General features: G+C 47.5%; 1 pseudogene; it reads right to left on the reverse strand.

Annotated features, from left to right (window-relative positions):
* Window positions 1-18,867: 18,867 nt before the first annotated feature.
* Window positions 18,868-19,916, reverse strand: part of LOC102495494 (SWI/SNF-related matrix-associated actin-dependent regulator of chromatin subfamily E member 1-like) — a 3,101-nt pseudogene continuing 2,052 nt past the window's right edge.

Raw genomic sequence — 19,916 nt, forward strand, 5'->3', positions numbered from 1 at the left:
TGATACCTAGCAGAAACTGGATGTAGGATATAAAAAACCATTAAGGTTACTGTGATCATTTCAGTTGATGATTCTTTTTTTTACAGTGTTTGATTAACTTTTGATTATTAAAGAAAGAAACCTTTCCCCTCATTTCTGACTATATTGTTAAAGCAAGCACTTCAGTGAACATACCTAAGATATGCTGGGGTGAGATGTTTGAATCCATTTGACGATGGGCTACGTTTTTGAGAAAATCTGTCCAATGATGGTCATCGAACACAGGTTTTGTGAGAATAACGCCACTATTTCATTTATTAGACTTCTCAGGTGTGTCAAAACTTATCTCACCAGTTCATGCTTTCATGAGCCAGTGCCATGTTGGGAACTCCAGGACTGGGATTTGAGTCTTCCTGGCCCTTTATTTCTTGGGGCTGACATGGAACCGTCTCTGGGGACAGGTAAGGGCAGAAGTTTGCCCCGTTCTAGGAAGCTAAGCTCCCCCTAGCTTCTACCGCTTCCCCTACAATGAACTTGAAAGCTTCCACAGCCAGGGCTTTGCCTGGGTACCATGTTCATCTGCTCAAGGACCAGTCCTGGACCAGAGCGGGATTCCCAGTGGATTTTATAGACATCCTTCTCCTACAGATTTTTTAAAAGAAATGGCCCATGCTCTAAGGGATTAATTGTTTGGATGGTATCTTCTCCTATATGCTAAGCGAGATTTAAGGCTATTTTATAACACAATTATGTAACCAGAGCAAATATCATATTTTCAGATATTTATCTTGTTTTATGCTTTATGTAGGGTGTGCTGTCCGAGGGTGGTGCCCACTGCTGTGGTAGCTTCCCGTCTCTGCGGCTTTGGGAATGATTTAGGGCCTTTCGAAATGGAACTTTTGCACTTTATGCTCTTCTGTGAACTGACTATGACAATGGTGATATTAAAGCTGTAAGTGGCATTTTCTATGAATGAATATGCGTATGTTTGTGTCTTCTTTCCAAAAATTACCAAAAAAGTGTTGGTTGGTTTTTTTTGTTTGTTTGTTTGTTTGTTTGTTTTTGCCATGAAAAAGAGGGAGGGAGGGAGGGAAGGGAGACAGACAGAGAAGAGACAGATTCCTCCCCCCCCCACCCTAGCAGGGCCCCTACACCACAGTCTACCTGGAGTCTCAGCCAGCCTAGATTGCAGGCGTGCACAGGGAACTCCGGGATGTGAAACTGGGGCAGGAGCAGGACCTTCCCATGGAGCTCAGGATCAGAGAGCATTGTGGTACTACTGTGCTACTGGCTGGCCCCTTTCCTGCTCCATTGTAAGGGGCCTGTCAGCCTCTCCCCAGCTTAAGGAGTGATCTTTGTCTTGTGTGACATTTCTGTCTCTGACCGTTTCCAGGCTGGCAATGCTCAGTTTACCTAAAAGGTTTGCTCTCTGGATGTTAACTCACAAAAAGGAAAAGGTCATCTTCACGTGGGTTTTTGTTTGTTTATTTTATACTTCTCGTTAAAACAAAACATTCAAATAAATGAAAATAAAATAACAAAACATTCAGTTCAGCTGCTTTTGTAATTGAAAGCAGAGACCATAACACTACATATTTTATTTATCTTTTTAAAGTAGGGAGTGAAATTTATTTATTTATATTGACAGGCAGTGCATTTGCTTGCTAGAGAGAGAGAAAAACACCTCCAATGAGGTATGCCACCCTGCAATCCCTTTTCCTCCATTTCTCCATCCTGTTGGGAATATGGGCACACATGCATATGCACCCTGTGCGTTTTTCAAGCTGCTGGGGCTGGAATCTAGATCCTGTCAGCCATGTGGGATTCAGCTCTCAAGGGCTGGCCTTATAAATTAGTATATTAAAGATGGAACAAATGGCAATAGAGTCAGTAGAGTTGATATCAGAGATGATGATAGAACAATGGTTGAAGGTAAGGCGGGGAGCATGAAGTGACAATGTATAGTAGCATTGATAATATTTGCTACAACGGGCTTCTTGTAAACCAAGAGAGCGATAGCCACCAGAGCTGGGGGGAACAGGGAGAGACTCCTGGAATAATACTGCCATCTTGTGACATTTTGGGGTATTTGCTATTAGCACAAATGCAGCCCTTTTCCCAATTCCTAATCATTCCAGAACTCACTGTAATGGTCTAAAAACTCCTACAAATAATGCAACCCTTTTCTGGGTCCAGGTATGTTAACCTAGATTTTTTTTTTCCCAAGCATCTAACTGCCTTTCTTTTTTCTCTTGCCTGAGCAGCTCATTTTTCGCCCCTTGGATATTTGGTATTGTGAAAATTTAAACAATCTACCCAGTGTGAGAAAGCAAATACTTCCCTGCATGTAAAACCGACGTCAAAGTAGATGTGATCTTGAGGGACTTTTTAATCCACTGGAACTAAATTTCACTTTTGGGATTGATAGGTGTGTCAGTACAGGTATAAATGGGCATACATGCATATGCAGCTTGAAAAACACACGGGGTGCATGTATATGCCCGTTTATACCTGCCAAATACCATTACAACCCAAATCTCTTTGGACCAGCAGATGGCGTAGCAAGTTCATGTTGCTGGATTCCTACATGCTCAGCCATCATTTGAGTCCCAGACTTGGTGGTTTGAAAATCGCCCAGGCACGTTTGTGTGCATGCCCAAGATCCCAGGAGAATGGAGGAGAAGGGGCTACAGTTGCCATCCCCTCTGGGGGTGATTTCTCACTTTCCCTCTCACTGTCTTTGTCTCTTCAGCAAGCACTTGCGCCCTAAGGCAAAAATCTCTAAACACTGAATCTGGTTGAAAGCAGCACTTGGCATGTCTGCTTTGTAGTACTTGCTATGTAGAAGAAATACCAGGGAACGGTGTGGCGCGGGAGGACTGGCAGGCGTTCCTGGAGCATCCCCACAGTAGGAGTGCACCTCTGTTGAAACTGTCATGGGAAAGAAAATCAAGGGTGCCGCGGAGGCAGGCGGCAGAGTGATGAGGTCTGCCCAGGGAGGAGGTGGGATTGAGAATTCATTTTTCAAAAACAATTTGCCAGAGGGGGGACCAGCAGTTAGCGTAATGGCTGTGTCGCTGGACTCCCATGTAGTCGACTTCGTTTCGGGTTCTGGACCCGGTGGCTTAAACGCACGCCGGGTGCGTGTGCGTGTGTGCCCAAGATCCTGAGAGTCCTGAGAGGAGAATGGAGGAGAAGGGATTGCAGCCTAGTCATCCCCCCTGAGAGGTGCTTTCTCACTTTCTGTCTCACTGTCTCTCTGTCTTTCTGGCGAGTGCGTGCGCCCTGTAGTAAAAACCTCTCAAAAAAAAACAAACCAAACCAAACCAAAACAATTTGCCAGAGGGTACGTGCGCTCACTGGAGAGAGACAGAGAGAGAGAGGGAAAGTGAGAAAGCACCCCCTTTGGGGAGGATCATGCTGCAGTCCGTTCCCTTAAATTTCTCCCTCCTTTCAGGAGTTTGGGCGCACACATGCACACATGCCTAGAGTGATTTTCTAGCTATTGGGTCCAGTACTTGAATAGCTCAGTCGGCCATGTGGGGTCCAGCCACCTGAACCACCATGCCACTGACTGGCCCTGGGATTGAGAATATTAAGCTTTAACTGATAACCCATGAGCTGCATTTAATTATATATCATCTCAGTCAGTGAAAGAACTGACAGACTCTTTAGGAGTATTATTTCTTTTAAGCAAACTATTTGAGAGTTCATCACATTATCTTTCAAATAAACTGTCGTATTTGCTTCTCCCAGCTATTTTGTAAGGCCATTATTATTAAATCCTGTGTGGAAAGAGAACTAAACTTAGGGCTCAAAAGCCTTGGGTTCAAATCTTGGCTTTGCCACTTAACAGCTGTGGTCAAAATGCATTCATAGCCTCAGTCGGACCATATCCCCAAAAGGGTATCCTGGCTGGATTGTCAGGATGATCGCGTGCGCGCGCGTGTGTGTGTGTGGGTGTCTAGGGGAAGGCAGGGGTGGTTGTTCTGGGAAGCCTGAGACAGGTCAGCGGGCTATTGCCCAGGAGCTGGAGACCCGGAAGGGGGCTGCGATCTGCAATCACACTGTAATTGCTCTGGCTTGGCCACGTCGCAGAGAGATCTCCCGCCCAATAGAGCCAGAAGGGAGGGCAGGGGCGCACTTGTGCTCGGGCCCAAAGCTGTTGGTAGGGAGACGTGGCGCAGGGGATGCAGAGCCACCTAGGGGAGGCGGCAGGGGCGGGCCAGGGGCGGGAGGGCGCTGCCTTGTGCGCCCAGCAGGGGGCAGTGCAGCTAGGCTCAAGGTGCACCGCGGGGGCCGCCGGGCGGCCGGGGCGGCCGGGGCGGCCGGGGCGGCCAGGGAACACTTTACAGTCTCCGTCGGTGCAGAGGGAGAAGGTGCAGGCGCGCCTGCAGCTCCGAGCCTTGGAGGTGCTCCCAGTCCGACTGCCCCGCTGACTCCAAGCTGCAGAGTCATGCCAGGGAGAAAACACTGCGCCCTGAGGGGGTTTCTGCGCCAGAGCTGAGGACACTTAACACTGCAGGGCCTCACGGGCAGGGGCTACTCCCAGGCCTTGTTCTAAACAAAACAAAACGAACCCGAGAGTGTATGCTCCAAGCTCCACCAAAGCAGACGCTGTCTCTGGGTGTCACTCAGGTTTCAGTTTAGTAGCCGCCAGAAAGGTCTCAATCCTGACCTCCGAGAACTGCTGAGAATCCGGTGCAAGCGCACGCGAAGGGCAGACTGGAGAAGACTGTGTGCTCCGTGTGTGTGTGTGTGTGTGTGTGTGTGTGTGTGCGTGTGTATGCGTGTGTGTATGTGTGTGTATGTGTGTATGTATATGTGTGTGTATGTGTGTGTGCGTGTGTGTGTGAGAGAGAGAGGAGAGAGGAGAGAGGAGAGGGAGAGAAGCACTCTCTACAGTTGCCTAACCGAGCTCTATCTACGGATCTCCTAGGTCTGGGGAATCTCCTAGGTCTTGCCCCTTGCCCCGTGACATTTCCGGGGAGGGGAATCGTTACCTTGTGAGCTGTGTGCTCTCTCCAGCACCTCCAGGTAAGCATGTTTCGCAGCCTAGATGCCGTGAGCATTCCGAGCGGGGCAGTTTCTGCAGGGCTGTCCTGAGCACGGTTGTCATCGTAGGGTGGTCAGAGGAATCCCTGGCCTCTGACCACCTAGATGCTGGTGGTACCTACCTGTCCACTTGCGACATGTCTTCAAACCTTGTTGAGGTCCGGGAGCCGGGGCACCGTTAACTCCTGGCGGAGGGGCCTGGACAATTATAGGCCGCCTTTCCCAGTGCAGCGTAGGAATTAAGCCTCAAGTCTTTGCCAGAGGAGTTGAAATGGGGCCTTTCTGATCCTCTTCTCAGAGATTCCAGTCCACTGAAGCTGGAAGGTTCCGTAGCCTTAATTGGCCAGGGCAGGGGCAGTGGGCTCACCAGGTGGCTCTAGGGTGGACAGGCAGGGTTCCACCCCAGAGAGGGCATGGCCCTCCCCTTCTTCCAGCTCCCAGCCCCATGCCTGCCCTGTTCCTTTCAGAGTGTAAAAGGAGAACTTTGAGGCTCTCCCTAAGCTATCCTTCCAGTTACACAGTTTATGAGGTGGGAGCAAGACTAGAACCAGGCCTCTTGACCTCTAGCCCAGGGCTTTTTCCCAGAGGCCTCTCTAAGAACCTCCCATTGAAGTGCAGCCCCCAGGAGGATACACACCATAAATTACACGTGGCTACACAACAAATTACCCCAACACTTAGTGGCTTGAAACAAAAATAAACATTAACTCTGTTTCTGTGGGTCAGGAATTTGGGAGCAGCTGGGCCAGACCAGCTCCAGGGGTCTCGGTGTCACCCCCATGCCTAGCTCTCTGGTACAGGGTCTCGCCGTGTTGCCTAGGTCAGCCTCAAGCCTGAGATCTTTCCGTCTCAGCCTCCCGGAGTTGCTGGGATTATAGGCTTCAACAGCTGTCTGCCCAGCAGGTTGGCCTGGTAAGCCAGTCCTGGGCCTCTGGCCCAGCAGCCTTAGGAGTACAGCCTCAGAGCAGCACACCCCACCCAGGCCAGGCCAGGGTTTTAAAATATGAAACATTGATCAGACATCTTCTCTAAGTCTCAGTTTCCTCATCTGTAAAGTGGAGAGCATAGTAGAACTTACTTTGAAGGGCTATTATGAAAATTAAAATAGTTTTGGAATGGCAAAGACTACTAATATTTGTTGCCTCTTCTTTTTCTTTGTTGTAAAGGAAGCTCCAAGATATAGCTGTGAAGATGGCTGCCTGGAATAAAAGCCTTTTTAATAAAAGCATTTTTTTTTTTTTTTTTTTGGAGAGGTTTTCGCTATAGGGCGCGTGCACTCGCCAGACAGACAGAGAGACAGAAAGTGAGAAATCATCCCCCAGGGGGAATGGCCATGCTGCAATCCCTTCTCCTCCGTTCTCCTCTCGGGATCTTGGGCACACACACACATGCGCCTGGCGTGAGTTTTAAGCCACCTGGTCCAGGACGCGAACTGCGGTTGACTACATGGGAATCCAGCGACATAGCCATTACACTAACTGCTGATCCCAATAAAAGCATTTTTAATCCTTTCTAGTTTTGTTTTTATTTTTTCCTGTCCAGTTCCGTTTGAAGGCGCATGCATATAAGAGGTACGTGGCAGCTTTTAGAAAACTTCTTTTAAAAACACTATCTCCATTTGCTCCTTTCATTTGTTGCTTTCTTCTATTCCTGGAATATGGATGTGATCGCTGGAATGCTGGTTTCCAGCTTAGAACACAAGGAGGAGAGTCATGCATTTGGGATGATGGAGTGATGGACTGGAAGGAGTTTGTATTCCTAAAAGTTTTAAATTTTATTTATTTATTATTAAAGTAATGAATTACTTAATTTTTTCCCCTAAATTGCTCCAGAGAGAGACAGAGAGATGAGAAAGAGAAAAAGGGATAGCAAGAAAGCAAGCCACCAGGTCTGAGAGTCAAACCACGGTCAGCCGTGTGGGATTCAGCCACCTTAACCACTATGCCTCTCGCCAGCCCAGGTCCCTAAAAGTTTTATGGAGCATCTATATCACTTTTACTACTCATATGGCAGAGAAAATTTTTATTTTGGTTAAGCAGCTATTACTTTATTTCATTTTATTTTGGCTTGTGCAGAACATCTGGTCTGGTTACATCTTCAGCACGTGCCTGATAGGCAGGAGGTGCTCAGGGCACTGGTCAGCATTTGGATTGTTCATGGCTGAGATCAGACCAGCCAACCAGATCACTTCACCTGGATGTGGGAGAGCAAAGGGGACAGCCAAGGCTGTGGAGAACGAGCTCTGGGCCCAGGAGACCACGACACAGTTTGAGCTTTGTGAGGCTTCATTTTATTTCTTTAAGGAAAAGGGCTGGATGACCTCAGGGGTTTTTAAACTTTTTATAGTATTAGAAATTGTTCCTGAAATGGAATCCAATATATGAAACAGATCAGATATAATTGGAACTGCTGACTGATTTAGTCCTTTTTTTTTTTAGAGGTTTTTGCCTCAGGACGTGTGTGCTCGCCAGGGAGAGAGAGAGACAGAGATAGGGAAAGTGAGAAATCATCCCCAAGGGAGGATGGCCATGCCAAAATCCCTTCTCCTTCATTCTCCTCCTGGGATCTTGGGCACACCTGCAAATGTGCCTTGCATGTGAAATTTTTGCTATAGAGCATGTGCGCTCATCTGAGAGACAGAGACAGAAAGCAAGAAATCACCCCTTGGGGGATGGCCAAGCCACAGTCCCTTCTCTATTCTCCTCTTATGATGTAAGAGGGCATGCACACACACACACCTAGTGTGAGTTTTAAGCCACTGGGTCCAGGACTTGAATCGTGGTCGACTATGTGGGAGTCCAGTGACGTAACCACCTACTGGTCCTCTGGTATGAGTTATAAGCCACTGGGTCTGGGACTCAAACCATGGCTGGTCATGTGGGAGTCCAGTGATGTAACCACTACACCATCTGCGGCCCCCATTCAGTTTTTCTGGTTCCACCCTCAGACTGTCTTGGGGTGACTTCCAAGAGTTCTAAAGAGCATAATTTTTTTGTTTGTTTGTTTTTGGAGAGGTTTTTCTTTTTTTTTTAGGTTTTTGCTACAGGGCATGTGCACTCGCTAGAAAGACAGAGAGAGACAGAGAGACAGGAGGTGAGAAATCACCCCCTGCGGGGATGACCACACCGCAATCCCTTCTCCTCCACTCTCCTTTCGGGATCCTGGGCATGCATGCACACATGCCCAGTGTGAGTTTAAGCCACCGGGTCCAGGACTTGAACTGCAGTTGACTACATGGGAGTCCAACAACATAGTCATTACTCCAACCGCTGGTCCCCCAAGGAGTATGATTTGAAAAGCATGAAACCCAAATTCTGTTCCATGAGTGACTATGTGTGACGTGCAGAGGCTGAGCTGGGAAACATGTGCAAGTTCTCTGGAATGAGCCATAACCTGGGGGAATGGAGGTTCAAGTCCTCCATGGACCTGGGACCCCAGGCCTCTGGCCTAGTGTGCTGATGAACCTACTGTGGCTTCCTCTCACAGGTACATTAATTCATAGTTGGGTGACCTCAGGTGTCTCGTCCCTTTTGCAGTTCTAGGCTATATATTACATCGGATTAGCCAGAAGTTTGTCGACATCATCAAAAACAACAGGAACATGTGAAATTTCATTTTGCTGGTGCTACAGGATTGAAAATGTCGGGAACCAGAAGTTAGCGTAATGGCTTTGTCGCTGGACTCCCACGTAGTCGACCGCGGTTTGCGTCCCGGACCCGGTGGCTTAAAACCCACGCCGGGCGCGTGTGCGTGCGTGCCCAAGATCCGGAGAGGAGAATAGAGGAGAAGGGATTGCGGCGTGGCCATCCCCTCTGGGGGGTGATTTCTCGCTTTCTGTCTCTCTGTCTCTCTCTGTCTGTCTGGCGAGCGCACGCGCCCTATAGTAAAAAAACCTCTAAAAAAAAAAAATAAAAAGAAAGAAAATGTCACCTCCCTCTAGCCACTAAGCCGCTGGCGAAGGAACTATATCATGAATCAAAAAGTAAGGACCAAATCATTAACCCATCTTTTGAAAATTGTGCGTTATGAACTATGTTGTAAAATATGAGATTACTGTAAATTGCAAATATCTCAATCTTGTTCTTCGTCACTGGGGTCAACAATCGTGAAATTCATAGTTTATGTGAGGACGGGAGGAGGAAGTATGCAAACATTCAGTGGGTAGGTTACCGACTTTGTTTTTGTATGGCCAACAGTAGGATTTTAGTGTTTTTCTTATTGAGTTGCAAGAACTTTTGGTAAAGAAATATAGAGCGTTTATTGCAATTTTTCTCGTTTCTTAATTTAAAATTCTGTTATTAATATCACCTGAAGTTTACTTAGTTCTTCCATAAGAATAGGAGAAAGAGAGTGAGACACACCCCTAAAAGGATCTTTCCACTGTGATCTGTCACCAGCCTCAGCCAGCCTAGCTCACGGGCACACCCACATGTACCTGCTTTGTACAAGGAGACCTTGAAGACCCACAAGAACCTGGGGCTTACCTACATGGCCTCAGCATCTAGGAGTTACCACTGCTTCATTGCAACTGGCCATGGTATTTTATTTTATTTTATTTTTGCAGAGGGCGTGTACATTCACAGAGACAGAGAGTGAGGGAGAGGAGAAAACAACCCCCAGGGAGAGCAGTCATTTCACAACCCCTTCTTCTTCATCTCTCCCTTCTTTGGGGTTTGGGACACACAGGCACGCATTCCTGGAGTGTTTCTCAAGCTGCCGGGTCCAGGACTCCAACCTTACAGTCCGCCATATGGGTCTGGCTACCTTAAGCACCAGACCACAGGATGCCTAATTATTATTTTATTATTTAATAGGTAAATGTTGAACGCTTAAAGCAGTCAAATCTGTTGACCTTTTCCCTTAAGAACCCAACTATTTGTGTGTATGCCAGACATCCAGGTGTGGATGCCTCAGAACTCCTTTCTTTCTTTCTTTTTTTTGGAGAGGGTTTTGCTATACGACGCGTGCGCTCGCCAGACAGACAGAGAGAAACATAGAGACAGAAAGCGAGAAATCCCCCCCCAGAGGGGATGGCCACGCCGCAATCCCTTCTCCTCCATTCTCCTCTCGGGATCTTGGGCACGCATGCACACGCGCCCGGGGTGAGTTTTAAGCCACTGGGTTCAGGACACGAACCGCAGTCGACTATGTGGGAGTCCAGCGACAGCCATTACGCTAACTGCTGGTTCCCCGCCCCCCTTTTTTTTTTCAGAGAGATTTTTGCTATAGGATGTGTATACTTGCTGGAGAGACAGAAACACAGAAAATGAGAAATTGCTCCCCCCAGGATGGATGGCCATCCCACAATGGACAGAGAGACAGAAAATGAGAAATCACTCCCCTGGGAGGATAGCCATGCCACAATCCCTTCTTCATTCTCCTCTTGGGATCTTGGGCATGCACGCACACATGTCTGGTGTGAGTTTTGAGCTGCTAGGTCCAGGACTCGAACCATGATCGCCTATGTGGGAGTTCAGCGATGTAATCATTATGCCATCTGCTGATCCCCTGAAGTCCTGTTTAAGCATCAGTTTTTTGAGTCCTCCTCAATATCCTGAGGTAGGTCTGCTATCGTGCCCTTTCTCTCTCTCTCTCTCACTCTTATTTATTTATTTATTTATTTTGGTGCTAGGACCTGTCAGCCACAGAGAGCAAGAGGAGAAAGCACCCCCTGGGGGAATTGTCTCTCTGCAATCCCTTCTCCTCCATCTCTCTCCTTGAAACTCTGGGGGTGCATGCAAACGTGTCCGGTATGTTTCTCAAGCCATGGGGTCTGGAACTGGAGCTGCACAGTTGGCCAGTTGGGATCCAGCTGCCTTCACCACTGAACCATGGAGTGGGCTCTATTGTGCCCATTTTAGGATCAAGGCAGTGGGTCTCAGAGTGTCCCTGCCCAGCACACCCTTTGACGCTGTGTGCCAGTTAGTCACAGAGACTAATATCCTTTAACCAGGGGAAGCACACGAGCGTGCGGAACGGGAAAGGCCTTGGCGTGAGGTGGGAACACAGTTCGGTGACAGGCTGTGTAACATTTGCAAAGGCCTCGCAGGTCATTCTAATAAGGCCAACAGTGGGTGCCACTCTGAGAACCAGAAAGGTTTTGAAACTTACCTGATCTGGAAGAACAGTGAAGGAGAAATGGTAACCAGAGTGGCTTTCAGTTCCTCAGCCTGGAGTCCAGGAAGGCACCTCCAGTTCCACCCCCAGCAGAAACTCTTGGTTTTAGATTTCCCAGGATTATCAGCCCGTCAACCACTGGGTTTGGTAACAGAACAGAGGCAGTGAATGGAGGCTGGGGCCCTGACCGGAACTTGCATGGGCCTGGCCCTGTGCTTCACAGCGCTGGGAGTTTGGGCAGTGGAACTGCTCTGAAAACCACACAGAGCTGTGTGGAAAGCACAGGGGAAGAGTCATGGCACTCTTCGGTGGATGACAGCTCCAGCTGCTGGCAGGTGACCTTGCTGATGTAGACCGGATGCATTTTTGGCTCTCTTCTCATTGGCTGCATGACTTGACGACTGCCCAAAGCCTTGAGCAGGTTTGTGGACTCCATCATTGGACCCCTTCTCTAAGCTCCCTTCTGTCCTTTTAAGTTGTAACCCACTCACTCTGAAAACCCTCTTCTCTCTAGGCACTTCTCTTCTCTTTGTCCAGGCTACTCTCCTTCTCTCCTTATGTTTTCTTTTCTCTTTTAGAGGTTTTTGCCATAGGGCGTGTGCACTCAATGGAGAGAGAGAGAGAGATAGAGCGAGACAGAGACAGTCAGAGGGAAAGGGAAAAATCACCCTCTGGAGGGGTGGTCACGACACAATCCTTTCTCCATTTTCCTCCTGGGGTCTTGGGCATGCATGCACTCCTGCCTGGTGTGATTTTCAAGCCACCAGGTCTAAGACTCAAACCCTGGTGGACCATGTGGGAGTCCAACGATGTATCACTACACCATCTGCTGGCCCCTCCTTAAGTTTTCAACACCTTACTTCTACCTGTCCTTTAGGACTTCATTCACTTATCACCTCCACCAGTAAGCCTTCCCTGATAGCAGCTTGCCACATCTTCTGTGACTGGTTATATGCCCTTTCTTTGTGTTTCCATAACAACTTTAAAAAAATAATTGTTTTATTAAACTTTGTTTATTTAATTAATTAATTTTTATTTATTTTAATTTGATCAGAGAAAGAGTGATAGAGAGAGAGAGGAAAAAAGTGAGAAAGCAAGCCTCCAGGTCTGGGACTCGAACTATGGTCGGTCATGTGGGAGTCCAGCTTGCTTAACCACTGCACCACATGCTGGTCCTGTCCATAACAACTTTTAAGTTCCTACCATGGGGTACATCAGCTTGTTTCTGTTTAATCACCAAGAGTCTATGTCTTTTTTTTTCTTCTACCTGCAGAGCTAGAGGTCCTTCCTACCATTTGATAAGTGTGCATTCCCCCACCCTGTGGAATGAATGAGCCTGGCATGGAACATTGGCCCATCTCCATACCAGTGGTGTGATTTCAAGCCACTTGCTTAGCGTTTCTAAGTGTGTTTGCATTTACAGCAAATGAGACTAGTAAAACTTGAGACCTCAGACGGTTGCTGTGAGGATTATGGATGATCCACTGAGCACAGAGAGCTCGGTGCTTGATGCAGAACAGGGGAGGAATTATAGAATTCAAAACGGGACAGCTTTGTCATTCTCATGACTCAGCCACCCTGGATCCACGGCCCCTGTGTGACGCCAATCTTTACATGGTGGAGCCCACTTTTCCATGTAAACTCCGCAGGAGGTCACACGGTATCCCTGTATCTTGGAAGAGCGCCTGGCAGGTGACAGTCACTCGGGTACTCCATGGACAACTAGTTGTTGGTGGCCAGTCCAACGTCCCCCTTGCTCATAACTCCTACCTCGGGATATGGCTAGAATGTGTCCCGAAAGAGCCTTCTCTCATCCCAAATCGCAGAATCTCAAACACTGTCACGAGCGTTCTTTCTTTGTCATAAGTCTGAGAAAGAAGTTATTACTTGAGAAGAGAGAGCGAGAAGGAGAGAACGCCTTGTCTTAACCTCAGCGCCAACTGCAGCCTGAAACACGCCCACGTGGCTCCTGTTCCTGGGAGAGAAGCACAGTTACATGGCATCTGGAAAAAACCCAGTTCAAGCCAAATTTGTGTCAATTCCTTCTCTGTCAGTCTGTGCTTTCCTGCTAATGAAGTATAGCAAGATGGCGTTCTACCCCGTGTTCTGCTTGAAAAGTTTGGTTAAAAAAAATAGGACAGTTGGACCTCAGTTTCCAGCCCATGGACTAGCATGCCCATGTACTTTCTGTCCCAGGCAAGTGTTCTGTAATCTGTGCTGCAGCTGCTGAGCACTCCAAATGGGCTGATGCAACTGAAGAACTGCATTTCTAATGTAACTCTAATTAATTTCATTTAAATAGCCACCTGGGACTGGTGGCTAAGTGCACGAGGACAGTGCAGCAGATGGTGCGTGCTGAGGGGAGGGGGCGAGAAGAGAGGCTCAGACAGGGCTGTGCCCCTGGAAGTCTCTGCACTTGGCTCCCTTTGGGTCTCCTGGGAACTCTCACAGACTTCCTGGGGGCTTCCTCTGTCCCAGGGATAGCGTGATCACTCCCTTCCAAGGGAGAAATGCAGAAACCCTGATTCTTAGCTGCTATGGCAAGGTGTGCCACTAGGTGGCACCAGTGGTCTGCAGCCCACCAAGAGAGGAGACAGCCACCAGGTCTCAGGTCTGGGGACACACTTGGGTGATAGGGATGAGAGAGAAGAAGCATCTCCAGAGCCAGCCAGTGGTGTGGTGGTTAAGGCGTCTAGGTCCCACCGCATGGCTCAAGTTCTGGATCTGGTGGTTTGTGAAACACGCTGGATACGTGTTCCCCACATTTCAAGACGAGAATGGAGAAAAGATTGCAGCAGCAATCCTCCTTGGGGTGCCCTATAACATCAAATAGAAGAAGAAGGAGGCGGAGGCGGAGGAAGTGGCCGAGGAGGAGAAGGGGAAGGAGAAAAAGCAGGCTTTTGAGGGCCTGGAACCTGGACTCACGAGTGCATCAAAGGCACCCGACGAAGCAGTGCTGTCTGGCAAGTGTGTACAGGAAGACAAGTGGGCCCTGAGACGTGCCGTGTGGCTTCCATTTCCCTGCTGGGTGGTCCTAAGGGAGTGCCTTCTGCCTGCAGCCTGCTCAGAGAAGGGTCTTCTGGTGCACCTGCTCAGAAGGGCCTCAGTGGCCTCAGCAGCCAAGCGCTAGTGAAGGAGACGGTCTGATGTCAGCACTCATCCCAGAGGCTGAGTGCTTCACCTTCTCTGTGGCCACTCTAGGCCAGGGGAGAGTGGAAAGTGGTCTTGACGCAGCACAGGTGGACGGACCTGGGTCCTGGTCTCAGCACTGCCGCCCACTTGCGATGTGACTCAGGAGAGTGACTCAGTCCTCTAGCCCCCGACCCCTCTCTCGTAACCCTGGTGCTGCAGAGAAAATAAGACCCGCTTCCCACTTTTGTAGCCTTTGGCTCTTGGCTCCAAGATGAGATTTTAGTAGCCTGATAGCTCAGTGTTCAGTAGGGGTGCGAATACTTGTTCGGTGACTGAATACTAATCTGAGGGTTGCTGCTGTGGTAGGGCGGAGCTGGACTTTCTTTCTAAATGAGATTCGATGATACTTACCCCACCTCAACATTCTGGAGCGAGAGACTAGAGTTTGATTGTAGCCTGGCCTCTATTCAGCCTCTTTACTGGGTATGTCACTTAATTCCTCCACGCCTCATCCCCTACTCTACCAAGTTAGGCCCGCCTTTCAGATGGGGTGATGATTGATTTTATGCATTGACTTGGAGCGGGTACAAGGTGCCCAGGTATTATATTTGGTCAGACCTTACTCTGGGTGTTTCTGTGAGGTGAGGATGCTTTCTGATGAATGTTTACATCTGTGGACTTCGCGTAAAGTGCAATAGATTGCCCTCTGTAATGTGGATAGGCCTCATCCAATCCATTGAAGGCCTATACAGAACAAAAGACTGGTCCCCCCTTGAACAAAAGAGAATTCTCTTGCAAATTGCCTTCAGACTTCATCTGCAAAATCAGTTCTTCCTGGTACTACCTTGGAAAATTAGAATATTGGTCCTCCTGGTTTTCTCCAGCCCACCAGATCACCCTGTAGGTTTTTGTTTTTAATTTGCCAGAGGGGGTGTGTGCGTGTGTGTGTGTGTGTGTGTGTGTGTGAGAGAGAGAGTGTGTGTGTGTGTGGTTGTGTGTGTGAGAGAGAGAGAGAGAGAGAGAGAGAGAGAGAGAGAGAGAATGAGAAAGCATTCCGCAATGGGTGTAGTCATGGTGAAATCCCTTCTTCAGTTCTCCATCCTTCCAGGATTTGGGCCACACACGCATGAAGGGGCATAATCAGTGTCTCCCAGGCGGGAAGAGGCACATTTAAAACTCCCCATAGGCCTCACACATTTTCTCTTTGTTCAGGGATCAACCCTTGGAAGTTTGTCTCTGCTAGAGGAAAGGCAAGGTCTCAGGCCACACTGAGTGCCTTTGGCCGGCAGGGAAAAAGTCTAACTGGTCCTGGTGAGAGGGATGTGCTTTAGTGGGGAACTCCTTGGGATCAGAGAAAGATTTCCATCTAAAAGGAGGGAAAAAGATGGGGGGCCTGCTTGTTCTATTCGCAGATGGCTGAGTCACCCAGAGATAACAAACAATTGAACACCCTAGATGTTGTGTAAGGCCTCCTGGCGTGTCATATCAGGACCACCTTAATCACCCCACCCTAGACCCCTGTCCTGTAAAAGTCCCTAGCCCCGGCCCTTCAAGGGCCCACGTAACTCTCCACATCTGCCCCTTTCCTTCCTTGGAAAGCGAATAACCCTTTTTCTATCCAGTTAATCTCTGAGTCTGTGAATTCTTTCACATGCCATGACACAGCTCACCCTCACAGCACACATGACCGCACATGATTTTCAAGCTGCAAGAGCTGAGATCCGAACCATGGCCAGCCATGCGAGATTTGGCTCTCTTAAGCACCGAGCCTGGGGGCTGGCCCTACCCTGCAGATTTTAAATTTGTCAACCTGTATATTCCTGTGGGACAATTCCTTGTACTAAATCTCTTTCCGTATATGAGGTGTCTTCAAAAAGTCATGGGAAATGCATAGTATGAAAAAGACTATATGTGGATTTAAAAATTATTTGCATCTAAACAGACTTAGACTTAATTTTGTTTTTCCATGAACTTTTCTTTTTTAAAGAATTATGTTTAATTTTATTCATTCATTCATTTTTTAAAAAAGTTTTAATTTGACCAGAGAAAGAGAGAGAGAGAGAGAGAGAGAGAGAGAGAGAGAGAGACAAAGTGAGAAAGCAAGCCATCAGTCTGGGACCTGAACAGTAGTCAGCCCTGTGGAAGTGTCCAGCACCTTAACACTGCGCCACCTGCTGGTCCCCTCCATGAATGTCTTAAAGTACCCTTGTACACACACATTCTGTTGTTTCTATTTTTCTGGAAACCCTGCTTAATACAGATAACCATGAGGATTAGCTGAAATAACAGTGTAAAAGTATCTAGGACAGCACTAAGCCAAAAGGTATCCAGTACATGCTCAAAAAATGCTGCTTCATTATCCAAATTTTCAATCCTTCTGGTAAAACATTAAGTAATACCTCAGGAGAGGAAGAGCCAGTCCACCAGTGTTTCCCACTTTCAGTGGACTGGCTGGCTTTGGTCCAGTTATTCCTGCAATACAAACAGGGCACCTCCTCCCTCACCTGGCTCTAGTCTCCTGAGTCTTAGAACAAGAAAGCATGTGGCATTCTTTGTTCCCTATCACTAATTGCTTCTGAGAGGGTAAGAGTGGGAAGAAGATAATTCCCTCCTCCTCCTCAACAGTCTCTATTAAGCCACATGTGTGTTTGGAGCCTGAAAGGTGAGGGGGTGGGTTCATTATGCTTCTTCAGATACATAAGACCTCACTTCAAGGGAGTGCTTCTTACCAATTGATTGCAATTAGTAGAATTATTTTTAGCATATTTGAAAATTTTTTCTCCCTAGTGCACTTTGGATACCTAGAGTGCTTTGCCATTGTTAATTTTTTTTCTATTTATGATAAACACTATAATTAAAAAAAACCCACTCATGGGACCAACAGTTAGCGTAATGGTTATGTCGCTGGACTCCTATGTAGTCGACTGCAATTTGAGTCCTGGATCTGGTGGCTTAAACTCACGCCAGGTTCGTGTGCGTGCGTGCCCAAGATCCTGAGAGGAGAATGGAGGAGAAGGGATTGTGGCATTGCCATCCCCTCTCGGGGTGTGATTTCTCACTTTCTGTCTCTCTGTCTCTCTGGCGAGCACATGAGCCCTATAGCAAAAACCTCTCCAAAAAACAAAACAAAGCAAAACAAAAAACCCACTCACAGTATCACATTTAGGTCATTTGAAAATACTTTATTATTTCACAAATTAAGATTCTTGACTTACACATTCATTTTCTATTGCAGTGTAACAGAATACCATAAACTTAGCAGTTTTAAGCAGCAGGTCAGAAGTCTAGGCTTAGCTGGCCTCTCTGCTCAGGCCTCCAAGATCGGAATTAAAGTGCTGGCCAAATTGCTTTGCCATCTGCAGCTCTGTTTTCTTCCGGGATCATTCAGGCTATCAGGAGAATTTAGTTCTTTTGGTCGTAGGACTGAGGGTCCTGCTGTCTTGCTGGCTGTCAGTCAGGGACTACTCTCAGTTCCTAAAGGCCATCCTCAGATTCTTACCAGGTGGCCGTTTCCATAGGCCCTCGTGCTTCCAGGCTTTGAATTGCTCTCTTAGAGAAGGTCTCTGTCCTTTCCAAGAGCTTACTTGAAAAATGTTTGAACCTACATAGCACCATCTCCCATTTGGTTAACTCAAAGTCAACTGATTAGAAACCCTTTTTAAAAAAAATAATTATTTTATTTAACTTTATTATTATTATTTCCCAATTTGATCAGAAAAGAGAGAGAGAGGCAACGTGAGAAAGCAAGCCACCAAGTCCAAGACTTGAACCATGGTTGGTCATATGAGAGTCTAGCGCCTTTGGCCACTATGTCACCTGCTGGCCCCCTGATTAGAAACTCTAATTACTTCTTTATAATCTCTCTGCCATATAGCATAAGGATCACAGGAGTGATATCCATCCTTCACAAGTCCTGCTTAGCCTCAGAGAGGGAATGACAGAGGGTGTACCCCCAGGAGCAGGGATCTCGGGTGCTGCATTAGCTTCCTAGGACTGCTGTCCCCAGATTACAAACTGGGTGACTTATATAACAGAAACGTATTGTCTTGAAGTTCTGGAGGCCAGAGGTCCAAGATCAAGATTTCTGTGCGTTGATTCCTTCTGAGGGCTACGAAGAAAAATCTGTCCCATGCCTCTCTCCTGACTTCTGGAGACTTCTGCTAGCAATCTCTGGCATTCCTCGGAGTGTAAAGGCATTGCCCAGCTCTTCTGCCTTTATCTTCACTTGGTATTCCCTGTGTGCACATTTGTGTTCGAATGTTTTTATTTTGTAGACACTAGTCATGTTGGATTAAGGGTTCAGTCTCCTCCAGTCTGACATGTTAACAGATCACATCAGCAATGACCCTTCTTTAACATACGATCACGTTCTGAAGTATTGGGGTTATGACTTCAACATATGGATTCTTTTTTTCTGGGGGGAGGCACAATGCAGCTTACTATGGGTGCTCTCTTGGAATTCTCTTCAAGTTGTTTGCTCTTGAATATTTCTGATGAGATCCTAGTCATCTTTTTTTCTTTTTTAAACCAGGAAGCACTTTTTATTTTAAAAAAGTATTTAGAACACATAAAACAAAGCAATATTTATTCTTTTTTCTCTTCTGGTATGGGGTCTGTCGGTGGCTCCTCTCCTGCTGCACTGTTGCCTTCCGAGCCTGTGTCACTATCACTGGTTCCCTCCTCTGTCCACCCCCCTGGTCAGGATTAGTCATGCCTTCTTCCCCATCCTTTTCTTTTTGGAGAGATTTTTGCTACGGGGCACGTGGGATCACCAGAAAGACAGAGAGAGACAGAGACAGAAAGCGAGAAATCACCCTCCAGGGGGATGACCAAGCTGCAATCCCTTCTCCTCCATTCTCCTCTTGGGATCTTGGGGCATGCACGCACACACGCCCGGCATGAGTTTAAGCCACCTGGTCCGAGACTTGAACCAGCAACATAGCCATTACGCTAACTGCTGGTCCCTTCTCCATCCTTTTGTTAGCTCTCTGTCTTCTCTTCAAGACGTCTGTCTCCAACAGCAGGCTCTCATTGTCCTTCATTTCCTTGGCTTTGTTTGCAGCTTGCTCTTCCTCAGGACCGAGGCTGCCCTCACTATGCTCGGTTTGCTCTGTTGCCTTCTCGCTCTCCTCCTGGCTTTTGCAGGCCTGTCCCTCTGCCTGTGCAAACTCAGCTGCAATTTTCTCCACATCCACTTCCACCTTCAGACTGCACGAACTTCCGAGTTCACTGAGGCATGAATCTGTGTTTTCCAGGACTTTCCTCTTTTTTTTTTTTTTTTTTCCTGGTGTCATTCTTCTATTTGAAGAAGTTCAGCTTCCGGTTTTTACTGGTCGAACCATGGGCTGGACCTGCAATGTAGCCATTGTGATGACTGACCGGACAACACCACACTCTCCCTAATGATCTTGCTGATGGGGCAAGGTTCCTCTGGAAGCAGATGAGACTGTCTCCGTTGACCTTCTTCCTCTAAAGCAGCTTCCGCACAACTTTCTGCATTTATACAAGAAAGGTGGTGGTGGTGGTGGGGTGTTTGATAGGCCTTCACAGTTTCATTGTACTCTCTCTTTTCTACTTCCTATAAAATATTCTTGTTTCTCTTCATCAGTGAGATCTCCCCATATGCCACCAAT

The sequence above is a fragment of the Tupaia chinensis genome, unplaced genomic scaffold (genome assembly GCF_000334495.1).
Source record: "Tupaia chinensis unplaced genomic scaffold, TupChi_1.0 Scaffold000029_1, whole genome shotgun sequence".
Taxonomy (NCBI): domain Eukaryota; kingdom Metazoa; phylum Chordata; class Mammalia; order Scandentia; family Tupaiidae; genus Tupaia; species Tupaia belangeri.